Consider the following 14120-nt stretch of genomic DNA (forward strand, 5'->3'; position numbering starts at 1 on the left):
GGTACATGCTCAGTCACATGATCAGGGCCTGCTGAGCTGCGTGATTACTGTCTGCTCATCTGCTTGACAATTGCCAGCTGAGCTGCACGATTCCTGCCTGTCATCTGCTTGACAATTGCCAGCTGTGCTGCGTAATTCCTGCCTGCTCAGCTGCTTGATTATTGCCAGCTGAGCAGCATGATTCCTCACAGCTGAGTTCCATGATTATTGCCTGCTGACTGTTTGATTCGTGCCTACTCAGCTCTTTGTTTATTGCCTCCAGAGGCACATGATCAGTGTATGATAGCAAACATGATCAGCGCATGATCAGTCACATGATCAGCGCCATTAAGTCACTTGATCACTACATGATAGTCATGTGATCAGTCCATGCTCAGTCACGGTATCAGTGCATGATAGCCACGTGATCAGTGCATGATCAGTCACCTGATGGGTGTATGATCAGTCACGTGAACGGTACATGGTAGCTACATGATCATTGCATGATCAGTCACGTGATCTGTGCATGACCAGGCACGTGATCAGTGTATGACCAGCCAACTGATCAGTGCATGATAGCCACGTGATCAGTGCATGATCAGTCACGTGATAAGTGCATGATCAGTCACGTGAACAGTGCATGATAAGTCACCTGATCAGTGCATGATCAATTACGTGATCAGCGCATGATCACTCACGTGACCAGTACATGGTAGCTACGTGATCATTGCATGATCAGCCACTTGAGAAGTGCATGATAGCCACGTGATCAGTGCATGATCAATTTCGGGAGCAGAGTATCATCAGCCACTTGATCAGTGCATGATAGCCACTTGATCACTGCATGATCTGTCACATGAACAGTGTATGATCATCCATGTGATCAGTGCATGGGCAGTCATGTGATCAGTGCATGATATAGACGTGATCAGTGCATGATCAGTCTCGTGATCAGTGTATGATCAACCACGTGATCAGTGGACGATAGCCAGGTAATGAGTGGATGATAGCCAGATGATGAGTGCATTATCAGTCACGTGATCAGTGTATGATCAGCCAAGTAATCAGTGCATGATAGCCAACTGATCAGTGCATGATCAGTCACGTGATCAGTGCATGGTCAGTCACGTGATCAGTGCATGATCAGTCACGTAATCAGTGTATGATCATCCACGTGATCAGTGCATGTGGAGTCATGTAATCAATGCATGATAGCGCCGTGATCAGTGCACGATCACTCCTGTGATGAGTGTATGATCAGCCAAGTGACCAGTGCAAGATAGCTACGTGATCAGTGCATGATCAGTCACGTGATCAGTGCATGATCAGCCATGTCATCAGTGCATGATAGCCACGTGATCAGTGCATACAATTACGTGATCAGTGCATGTGCAATCACGTGATCAGTGCATGAGAGCTACGTGATCAGTGCACGATCAGTCAAGTAATAGGTGTGTGATCAGCCACGTGAACAGTGCATGCTCAGTCACGTGATCAGGTCCTGCTGAGGTGCGTGATTACTGTCTGCTCATCTGCTTGACAATTGCCAGCTGAGCTGCACGATTCCTGCCTGTCATCTGCTTGACAATTGCCAGCTGTGCTGCGTAATTCCTGCCTGCTCATCTACTTGATTATTGCCAGCTGAGCAGCATGATTTCTCAGAGCTGAGTTCCATGATTATTGCCTGCTGATTGATTCCTGCCTACTCAGCTCTTTGTTCAATGGCTCCAGAGGCACATGATCAGTGTATGACACCAAACATGATCAGCACATGATCAGTCACATGATCAATGCATGATAAGCCAGGTGATCAGTGCATGATCAATTACGTGATCAGTGCATGATCAGTCATGTGACGAGTACATGGTAGCTGCGTGATCATTGCATGATCAGCCACGGGAGCAGTGCATGATAGCCACGTAATCAGTGCATGATCAGTCACGTGATCAGTGCATGATCAGTCACGTGATCAGTGCATGATCACCCACGTGACCAGTACATGGTAGCTATGGGATCATTGCATGATCAGCCACGTGAACAGTGCATGCTCAGTCACGTGATCATGGCCTGCTGAGCTGCGTGATTACTGTCTGCTCTTCTGCTTGACAATTGCCAGCTGAGCTGCAGGATTCCTGCCTGTCATCTGCTTGACAATTGCCAGCTGTGCTGCGTAATTCCTGCCTGCTCAGCTGCTTGATTATTGCCAGCTGAGCAGCATGATTCCTCACAGCTGAGTTCCATGATTATTGCCTGCTGACTGTTTGATTCGTGCCTACTCAGCTCTTTGTTTATTGCTTCCAGAGGCACATGATCAGTGTATGATAGGAAACATGATCAGAGCATGATCAGTCACATGATCAGCGCCATTAAGTCACATGATCACTACATGATAGTCATGTGATCAGTCCATGCTCCGTCACGGTATCAGTGCATGATCAGCCACGTGATCAGTGCATGATAGACACGTGATCATTGCATGAAGGCCACGTGATCAGTGCATGATCAGCCAGGTGATCAGTGCATGATAGCTACGTGATCAGTTCATGATTAGTCACGTGATCTGTGCATGACCAGGCAGGTGATCAGTGCATGACAGCCACGTGATCAGTGCATGATCAGTCACCTGATGGGTGTATGATCAGTCACATGAACGGTACATGGTAGCTACATGATCATTGCATGATCAGTCACGTGATCTGTGCATGACCAGGCACGTGATCAGTGTATGACCAGCCAAGTGATCAGTGCATGATAGCCACGTGATCAGTGCATGATCAGTCACGTGATCAGTGCATGATCAGTCACGTGATCAGTGCATTATCAGTCACGTGATCAGTGCATGATCAGTCACGTGATCAGTGCATGATCAGTCACGTGAACAGTGCATGATAAGTCACCTGATCATTGCATGATCAATTACCTGATCAGTGCATGATCACTCACGTGACCAGTACATGGTAGCTACGTGATCATTGTATGATCAGCCACGTGAGCAGTGCCTGATAGCCACGTGGTCAGTGCATGATCAGTCACATGAACAGTGCATGATCAGTCAGGTGATCAGTGTATGATCAGACACGTGATCAGTGCATGATCAGTCACGTGACCAGTACATGGTAGCTATGTGAACTTTGTATGATCAGCCACGTATGCAGTGCATGATAGCTACGTGAGCAGTGCATGATCAGTCACGTGATCAGTGCATGGTCAGACCCGTGAACAGTGTATGATTAGCCACGTGATCATTGCATGATATCCAAGTGATCAGTGCATGATCAATCACGTGATCAGTGTATGATCAGCCACGTGAGCAGTGCATGCTCAGTCACGTGATCAGGGCCTGCTGAGCTGCGTGATTACTGTCTGCTCATCTGCTTGACAATTGCCAGCTGAGCTGCACGATTCCTGCCTGTCATCTGCTTGACAATTGCCAGCTGTGCTGCGTAATTCCTGCCTGCTCAGCTGCTTGATTATTGCCAGCTGAGCAGCATGATTCCTCACAGCTGAGTTCCATGATTATTGCCTGCTGACTGTTTGATTCGTGCCTACTCAGCTCTTTGTTCATTGCCTCCAGAGGCACATGATCAGTGTATGACACCAAACATGATCAGCACATGATCAGTCACATGATCAATGCATGATAAGCCAGGTGATCAATGCATGATCAATTACGTGATTAGTGCATGATCAGTCATGTGACCAGTATATGGTAGCTGCGGGATCATTGCATGATCAGCCACGGGAGCAGTGCAAGATAGCCACATGCTCAGTGCACGATCAGTCCCCTGATCAGTGCATGATCAGTCACGTAATCAGTGCATGATCAGCCACGTGAACAGTGCATGATCAATTACGTGATCAGTGCAAGATCAGTCACTTGACCAGTACATGGTAGCTACGGGATCATTGCATGATCAGCCACGTGATCAGTCCATGATAGCCACGTGATCAGTGCATGATCAGCCAGGTGATCAGTGCATGATAGCTACGTGATCAGTTCATGATTAGTCACGTGATCTATGTATGACCAGGCAGGTGATCAGTGCATGATAGCCACGTGATCAGTGCATGATCAGTCACCTGAGGGGTGTATGATCAGTCACGTGAACGGTACATGCTCAGTCACATGATCAGGGCCTGCTGAGCTGCGTGATTACTGTCTGCTCATCTGCTTGACAATTGCCAGCTGAGCTGCACGATTCCTGCCTGTCATCTGCTTGACAATTGCCAGCTGTGCTGCGTAATTCCTGCCTGCTCAGCTGCTTGATTATTGCCAGCTGAGCAGCATGATTCCTCACAGCTGAGTTCCATGATTATTGCCTGCTGACTGTTTGATTCGTGCCTACTCAGCTCTTTGTTTATTGCCTCCAGAGGCACATGATCAGTGTATGATAGCAAACATGATCAGCGCATGATCAGTCACATGATCAGCGCCATTAAGTCACTTGATCACTACATGATAGCCACGTGATCACTTCATGATTAGTCACGTGATCTGTGCATGACCAGGCACGTGATCAGTGTATGATCAGCCACGTGATCAGTGCATGATAGCCACGTGATCAGTGCATGATCAGTCAGGTGAACAGTGCATGATCAGTCAGGTTATCAGTGTATGATCAGCCACGTGATCAGTGCATGATCAATTACGTGATCAGTGCATGATCAGTCATGTGACCAGTACATGGTAGCTATGTGAACATTGTATGATCAGCCACGTGATCAGTGCATGAGTTCCACGTGATCAGTGCATGATCAGTCACGTGACAGTTGTGTGATCAGCCACGTGAACATTGCACGTTCAGCCACGTGATCAGTGCATGATAGCCACGTGATCAGTGCAGGATCAGTTACGTGAGCAGTGTATGATCAGCCACGTGATCAGTGCATGGTCAGACACGTGAACAGTGTATGATTAGCCACGTGATCATTGCATGATATCCAAGTGATCAGTGCATGATCAATCACGTGATCAGTGTATGATCAGCCACGTGAACAGTGCATGCTCAGTCACGTGATCATGGCCTGCTGAGCTGCGTGATTACTGTCTGCTCTTCTGCTTGACAATTGCCAGCTGAGCTGCAGGATTCCTGCCTGTCATCTGCTTGATAATTGCCAGCTGTGCAGCGTAATTCCTGCCTGCTCAGCTGCTTGATTATTGCCAGCTGAGCAGCATGAATCCTCACAGCTGAGTTCCATGATTATTGCCTGCTGACTGTTTGATTCGTGCCTACTCAGCTCTTTGTTTATTGCTTCCAGAGGCACATGATCAGTGTATGATAGGAAACATGATCAGCGCATGATCAGTCACATGATCAGCGCCATTAAGTCACGTGATCACTACATGATAGTCATGTGATCAGTCCATGCTCCGTCACGGTATCAGTGCATGATCAGCCACGTGATCAGTGCATGATAGACACGTGATCATTGCATGAAGGCCACGTGATCAGTGCATGATCAGCCAGGTGATCAGTGCATGATAGCTACGTGATCAGTTCATGATTAGTCACGTGATCTGTGCATGACCAGGCAGGTGATCAGTGCATGACAGCCACGTGATCAGTGCATGATCAGTCACCTGATTGGTGTATGATCAGTCACATGAACGGTACATGGTAGCTACATGATCATTGCATGATCAGTCACGTGATCTGTGCATGACCAGGCACGTGATCAGTGTATGACCAGCCAAGTGATCAGTGCATGATAGCCACGTGATCAGTGCATGATCAGTCACGTGATCAGTGCATGATCAGTCACGTGATCAGTGCATTATCAGTCACGTGATCAGTGCATGATCAGTCACGTGATCAGTGCATGATCAGTCACGTGAACAGTTCATGATAAGTCACCTGATCATTGCATGATCAATTACCTGATCAGTGCATGATCACTCACGTGACCAGTACATGGTAGCTACGTGATCATTGTATGATCAGCCACGTGAGCAGTGCCTGATAGCCACGTGGTCAGTGCATGATCAGTCACATGAACAGTGCATGATCAGTCAGGTGATCAGTGTATGATCAGACACGTGATCAGTGCATGATCAGTCACGTGACCAGTACATGGTAGCTATGTGAACTTTGTATGATCAGCCACGTATGCAGTGCATGATAGCTACGTGATCAGTGCATGATCAGTCACGTGATCAGTGCATGATCAGTCACGTGATCAGTGCATGATCAATTACGTTACCATTGCATGATCAGTCACTTGACCAGTACATGTTAGCTACGTGATCATTGCAGGATCAACCACGTGAGCACTGCATGATAGACACATGATCAGTGCATGATCAGCTACGTGAGCAGTGTATGATCAGCCACGTGATCAGTGCATGTTCAGACACGTGAACAGTGTATGATCAGCCACGTGATCAGTGCAGGATCAGTTACGTGAGCAGTGTGTGATCAGCCACGTGAACAGTGCATGCTCAGTCACGTGATCAGGGCCTGCTGAGCTGCGTGATTACTGTCTGCTCATCTGCTTGACAATTGCCAGCTGAGCTACACGATTCCTGCCTGTCATCTGCTTGACAATTGCCAGCTGTGCTGCGTAATTCCTGGCTGCTCAGCTGCTTGATTATTGCCAGCTGAGCAGCATGATTCCTCACAGCTGAGTTCCATGATTATTGCTTGCTGACTGTTTGATTCGTGCCTACTCAGCTCTTTGTTTATTGCCTCCAGAGGCACATGATCAGTGTATGATAGGAAACATGATCAGCGCATGATCAGTCACATGATCAGCGCCATTAAGTCACGTGATCACTACATGATAGTCATGTGATCAGTCCATGCTCAGTCACGGTATCAGTGCATGATCAGCCACGTGATCAGTGCATGATAGCCACGTGATCATTGCATGATAGCCACGTGATCAGTGCATGATCAGCCAGGTGATCAGTGCATCCTCTTCCCTTTCTGCCATAAGAGTGGTGTCATCTGCATATCTGAGGTTATCGATATTTCTCCCAGCAACCTTGATTCCAGCTTGTGCTTCTTCCATTCCAGCGTGTCTCATGATGTTCTCTGCATATAAGTTAAATAAGCAGGGTGACAATATACAGCCTTGACGTACTCCTTTTCCTATTTGGAACCAGTCTGTTGTTCCACGTCCAGTTGTAACTATTGCTTCCTGACCTGCATACAAATTTCTCAAGAGGCAGATCAGGTGTTCTGGTATTCCCATCTCTTTCAGAATTTTCCACAGTTTCTTGTGATCCACACAGTCAAAGGCTTTGGCATAGTCAATAAAGCAGAAATAGATGTTTTCTGTAACTCTCTTGCTTTTTCCATGATCTTGTGGATGTTGGCAATTTGATCTCTGGTTCCTCTGCCTTTTCTAAAACCAGCTTGAACATCAGGAAGTTCACAGTTCACATATTGCTGAAGTCTGGCTTGTAGAATTTTGAGCATTACTTTACTAGCATGTGAGATGAGTGCAGTTGTTTGGTAGTTTGAGCATTCTTTGGCATTGCCTTTCTTTGGGATTGGAATGAAAACTGACCTTTTCCAGTGCTGTGGCCACTGCTGAGTTTTCCAAATGTGCTGGCATATTGAGTGCAGCACTTTCACAGCATCATCTTTCAGGATTTGTAATAGCTCAACTGGAATTCTATCACCTCCACTAGCTTTGTTTGTAGTGATTCTTTCTAAGGCCCACTTGACTTCACATTCCAGGATGTCTGGCTCTAGGTCAGTGATCACACCATTGTGATTATCTGGGTCGTGAAGATCTTTTTTGTACAACTCTTCTGTGTATTCTTGCCATCTCTTCTTAGTATCTTCTGCTTCTGTTAAGTCCATACCATTTCTGTCCTTTATTGAGCCCATCTTTGCGTGAAATGTTCCTTTGGTATCTCTGATTTTCTTGAAGAGATCCCTAGTCTTTCCCATTCTGTTGTTTTCCTCTATTTCTTTGCATTGATCGCTGAAGAAGTCTTTCTTATCTCTTCTTGATATTCTTTGGAACTCTGCATTCAGATGCTTATATCTTTCCTTTTCTCCTTTGCTTTTCACTTCTCTTCTTTTCACAGCTATTTGTAAGGCCTCCCCAGACAACCATTTTGTTTTTCTGCATTTCTTTTCCATGGAGATTGTCTTGATCCCTGTCTCCTGTACAATGTCACAAACCTATCAGATCTAGGCCCTTAAATCTATTTCTCACTTCCACTGTATAATCATAAGGGATTTGATTTAGGTCATACCTGAATGGTCTAGTGGTTTTCCCTACTTTCTTCAATTTCAGTCTGAATTTGGCAATAAGGAGTTCATGATCTGAACCACAGTCAGCTCCTGGTCTTGTTTTTGCTGACTGTATAGAGCTTCTCCATCTTCGGCTGCAAAGAATATAATCAATCTGATTTTGGTGTCGACCATCTGGTGGTGTCCATGTATAGAGTCATCTCTTGTGTTGTTGGAAAAGGGTGTTTCTTATGACCAGTGCATTTTCTTGGCAAAACTCTATTAGTCTGTGCCCTGCTTGCCCAGGGAGTCTCAGACAGAGACCAGGTGGTCATCTGGGTTCCTGGGAGCTGAATGTGGAGGGGCTCCCAGGCTGTGCAAGGGCAACCCAGGTGTGCCGCGGGAGTTGGAGACCCTGCCACCCACCCAGGGAGGGGCTGGGGTTTCAGGGACCCAATAGTAGGGATACTGGTGCCTTCCAGGCCCGCCGGTTGACTGGCTGGCTGGCCAGCCGGCTGGCCAACCTAAAGTCAGGCGACAGCTCTGAGCGTGGTGGGGTGCCAGGGGTCAGGGGCAGGTGGGTTTTGCAGTGCTAACCATGCCTGGGGCCTGGGGGCAAAAGGAGAGGGGGGCAAAAAGACGACAGCACCCAGTATTCCCAAGCGGTCTCACACTCAAGTACTAACCAGGCCAGACCCTGCTTAGCTTCTGAGATCAGACGAGATCGGGCCTGTTCAGAGTGGTATGGTTGTGGACAGAGGAAGCTGCTGCCAGGCGCCCTGAAAGCCCTGCGCTGCGTCTCCATTTTGGTCTGACCTGCCTGCTGGTCGGGAGAGCCAGGCGGACTTCTCCCCTGACTTACTCAAACTCATGTCCATTGGTTTGGCATTGCCATCCAACCATCTCATCCTCTGTCTTCCCCTTGTCCTCCTACCATCAGGGTCTTTTCTAATGAGTCAGTTTTTTTGTATCAGGTGGCCACAGTATTGGAGCTTCAGCTTCAGCATCAGTCCTTCCAGTGACTATTCAGAACTGATTTCCTTTAAGATTAACTGGTTTGATCTCCTTTCAGTCCAAGAAACTCTCAACACCACAGTTCAAAAGCATCAATTCTTCGGTGCTCAGCTTTCTGCATTGTCCAACTCTCACATCCATACATGACCACTGGAAACCATAGCTTTGACTAGACGGGCCTTTGTTGGCAAAGTAATGTCTCTGCTTTTTAATATGCTGTCTAGGTTGGTCATAACTTTTCTTCAAAGGAGCAATCACCTTATAACTTCCTGGCTGCAGTCACCATCTGCAGTAATTTTGGAGCCCCCAAAATAGTCTGTCACTCTTTCCACTGTTTCTCCATCTATTTGACATGAAATGATGGAACCTGATGCCATGAGCTTAGTTTTCTGAATGTTGAGTTTTAAGCCAACTTTTTCACTCTCCTTTTTCACTTTCATCAAGAGGCTCTTTAGTTCTTCTTCGCTCTCTGCCATAAGGGTGGTGTCATCTGCATATCTGAGGTTATTGTTGTTTCTTCCAACAATCTTGATTCCAGCTTGTGCTTCATCCAGCTGAGCATTTCTCATGATGTACTCTGTATATAAGTTAAATAAGTAGGGTGACAATATACATCCTTGATGTGCTCATTTCCCTTTTTGGAATCAGTCTGTTGTTCCATGTCCAGTTCTAACTGTTGCGTACTGACCTGCATACAGATTTCTCAAAAGGCAGGTCAGGTGGTCAGGCGTTCCCATCTCTTAAAGAATTTTCCACAGTGTATTGTGATCCACACAGTCAAAGGCTTTGGCATAGTCAGTAATGCAGAAGCAGGTGCTTTTCTGGAACTCTCTTGCTTTGTTTGATTATCAAGTGGATGTTGGCAGTTTGATCTCTGGTTCCTCTGTCTTTTCTAAATCCAGCTTGAACATCTGGAAGTTCATGGTTCATGTACTGTTGAAGTCTGGCTTGCAGAATTTTGAGCATTACTTTGCTAGCATGTGAGACAACTGCAATTGTGCGGTAGTTTGAGCATTCTTTGGCATTGCCTTTCTTTGGGATTGGAATGAAAACTGACCTTTTCCAGTCCTTTGGCCACTGCTGAGTTTTCCAAATTTGCTGGCCTATTGAGTGCAACACTTTCACAGCATCATCTTTTAGGATTTGAACTAGTTCAACTGCAGTTCCATCACCTGGCACTAGCTTTGTTCATACTGATGCTTCCTAAGGCCCACTTGACTTTTTCATTCCAGGATGTCTGCCTCTAGGTGAGTGATCATACCATCATGATTATCTGGGTCATGAAGATCTTTTTTGTATAGTTCTTCTGTATATTCTTGCCACCTCTTCTTAATATCTTCTGCTTCTAAATAAAATTTAGCTATAACAAAATATTTCAGAAAGGCTAAAGTATGAAGAGAAGTGAAATTAGGCCCAACACATGCAAATCCGAAAAGCAAGGGTTATGATCTTGACATGTGACAACTTAAAATTCAGGCCAGGAACATTATGTGAACAACAACAAAACAATGAAAACATATTCTTAATGCTAACAGCTACCATTCACAATGAAATTATAATAGATTTTAATTTTGTCCCTCAAAATACAGATGCAACTATGTAAGAAAGAAACTACATAGTACTTACAAGGAGAGACAAGCACATTGATAAGAGTAACTTTAAACCACTTTGGTCAAAAGAGATCAAGAAGAAAAATACAAATAAGGATTTAGAATATATAAACAGAAAAGAATGTATAATGTATAGTTATATCCTGTCTTCTCAAGGTACATGAACTATTTATGACTATTAAGTCGCAACAAAAATGTCAAACAATGTCATAACACAAACTTATTTCCTCATCTCATGCATTAAACTATTAATGGATTAAAAAAAAACAGTTGTGAACTTATAACCTATGACAGAGAAAATCAGAGTTTACACACTGAAACTTGGCATGTTCCTTTCTTTGTATTACAGATGGTTTTGACTAAAAACTTGGGTCTCACAAAAACTTCTTCCAAAATATTTAAATGTACAAAAATCTAAAGAGCACACATATTTATCATGATCAACTTGGAATAATTTTGTGGTCTACTCAACATCTTGTTAATATGTATAAAATGTGGTGGGCTGGTTTAGGTGTATATTAAGTCATGCTTGGTCATTTGTTCAGTTATGAAGGTTTTCTGTTTTCTCTGTTTATATATATATATATATATATATATATATATATATATATATATTCGTATGTAAGGGTTAGTTTGATGGCTCATTGTCCAGAGGAATAAAATAACCAATAATCATGGAGGACATTAGGATTTCTCTGATGTGATTTCTTTTAACTAATTAAGTTGACTGCCCCAGGTCTCAGGTGTGACACACAGAATCTTCTCTGCATCATTCAGGATCTCGTATTGCAGCTCACAGACTCTCTAGTTGTGGTGCATGGACTCAGTAGCTGCAGCTTAGTTGCCCCGTGGCATGTGAGACTTTAGTTCCTGGATCAAGGATCAAACCCATGTCTCCTGCATTGGCAGGTGGATTCTTTACCACTGGACCAACAGGGAAGTCTCTCTAATGTGACTTTAATGCATAAAAAATTGCTTCTAAAAAGATACAAGCTTTTCAAATATAAGATGGCACTGCCTCTGTTCTAATCCATCCCCTGTTGTTTCTGAGCTTTAACTACTCATAGCCAGCTGTATGGGGGAGGGAAAGCCCAGCTGGAGTCACATCCTCTTGGCCCAGCAGGACTAAGCGCACAGCTTGACTCTGGTGGAAGAGACTATGGCCTCTGCTTCTCCCAGTCCCCTCTACCTTTAATACTTTGAGTATCCGGTGCTTTCACCACTTCTGAAACTGCAACAGTCCTCTAACTGAGTTAATCAATCAAGATACACTCACTTGTCTCATGGCTTGTAAGATTTTTTTAATTAAAGAACTTTTTATTGTCAGGGCTCTTAACATCCTTGATCACTGGCAATCCATGCAAACTGTGAAACAGAATACTGGCATGAGTGTGCAGAAAGCTTCAGGTGGAGCTTTGATTTCAAGTGGAGAATTATCCTTTGATTATTACAATTTAAAGGGTTGTAACAGGAAATGCACCTGTTTCCATATTAAGTCTATCAATTTAGTGATTAGATATAGTCGTTGCCAAATGTCTTTAGATAAATTGGCAGATATGTGCACTTACTGGCATAGAACTAGGATGTGGCAGTAACATGAGTGAGTTGTCTATTTTTCTGGTAATAAGCAGATTTTTCAAATTTATTCAGGTGAGTCATGAAAGAGACAGACTGTGGGTTTCTCTCTAGCTGTGGAGGCCTATTCTTGGGATTTTGTGTTTGTGGAGTGTGTGAAAGCTGTGACACTTGACACCTGCCGCATTGAAATTCCCAGCTCAGCTCAGTCTTTGTCGATGAGAGGAGAAGCTGCAGTGAAGGCAGAGCTTCACCTGCTGCCTTCAGGACATGAAATCTGCTCTGTGGATGGTCACTATTGTTTGAGGTGGTCAGACACTTTTCACAGATGTTTTATGGCAATTTATACTTTCTGTTTTGTCTTTTTCACACAGCTGTGGTGAACTTGGACAATTCTGTGCTTGACCTGAAGACCTTTGAAGCTCTGTATGAGAATGTGAGTAACAGGAGGTTTTCTGTGTGAAAATGACACATGCACAGTTCTTGTCAATGTCCACATCTGGGCTCATTGCCTCCATGTCCTCTGAGGAAGTTTGATACGGGGGCACTGAATTTACATAAGTCTGGATTTGTTTAAATTTATACTTTGTAGAAATGTATTGAATAAATGCATGGTCTCATAGTTTTAAAAATTGTGATTCAAAACATGTTGTATGTGCAGTCTTTCAGATTCCTTCTTTTGAAATATAATCAATGCTTAGGCAGAAGGTAATTTAAGAGGAACATTTTGTGGTATGCTGATGCATTTACTCTTGATGTGAAAACTCTCAGTAGCTGCTATTATTGCTCTATTTTACAGATAAGGAAACTTGGCAGAGAGAGTCCATACCATCTGCCCAAGTCACACATTCTGTGTTGTGGTGAAGTGGGATGTGATTTCATTCTGTCTCTGTTTCTCTGTCTGCCACAGTTTCCTTCACTGAGCATCAGGACATGGTATCTTTCTCCTAGTACCACTTTCTCTTAAAAAGGTGGCAGGCAACTGGCATGAGGAGAACCGACCAGGGCATGTGCTCTGGGGAAGTACAGTCTGGGGGGAGCTGTGTGAAATGACTTTTGCTGGGGCTTGGCATTAAGTAACATTGATTCATGTAGTAAGAAAGCGATTCTCTCTTCAATGTGCTTGATTGAATCTAGGAAAGTCTCAGTGTGGCCGTTTTCTTCCTTGGTTTCTGTTCTTGCCTATGGTCTGCCGGGTATTTAAGCCTCTGTGTTTAAATGGGACCTGATTTGGTTGCTCCTGGGCTTTTCTGACCCTCTTCCTCAACCTCTCCTTTGAGGACAGTGTGTTCCACCTGTATGTCTATTCTTAGATTCGGTACTTTTAAAGCACATGTCCACATGATGTCCCTGTGAGGCCAGAACCTTCATGGGCAGGTATTTCCCATGAAGCATCACCCAGTCCACAGGTGAAATACACAGCTGTGGTGAACGCAGTGCTGGCATCTGGTGCCCATTGTGGGCACAGGTGTGTGACGCATTAATGAACTGGAGAGGTAAGCATGAGTGTTTTGTTACCTGGTGGTCACTACATGATGGAAAACTTGGAAAAAATGGAACTGTTTAGAGGTATACAGAGCTTTCATTTCCCTCATCCTTCCTGCCAACCTGCTCTCAACCAAGAACCATGTGGAGGAAACAAGGAAACACCAGGGAGAACAATGTCTTCAACAGGTTGTAACCATGTCAGACTTCACTGGTGTATGTATAACTGGATCTCATACACATATTCCATGTACTTATGTACATGTCT

At 44.6% G+C, this 14120-nt stretch overlaps 1 pseudogene; it reads right to left on the reverse strand.

Moving 5' to 3' along the window:
* Positions 1-8805: 8805 nt before the first annotated feature.
* Positions 8806-8924, reverse strand: LOC133253572 (5S ribosomal RNA; annotated as a pseudogene).
* Positions 8925-14120: the final 5196 nt, after the last annotated feature.

This window comes from Bos javanicus, chromosome 8, assembly GCF_032452875.1.
Source record: "Bos javanicus breed banteng chromosome 8, ARS-OSU_banteng_1.0, whole genome shotgun sequence".
Taxonomy (NCBI): domain Eukaryota; kingdom Metazoa; phylum Chordata; class Mammalia; order Artiodactyla; family Bovidae; genus Bos; species Bos javanicus.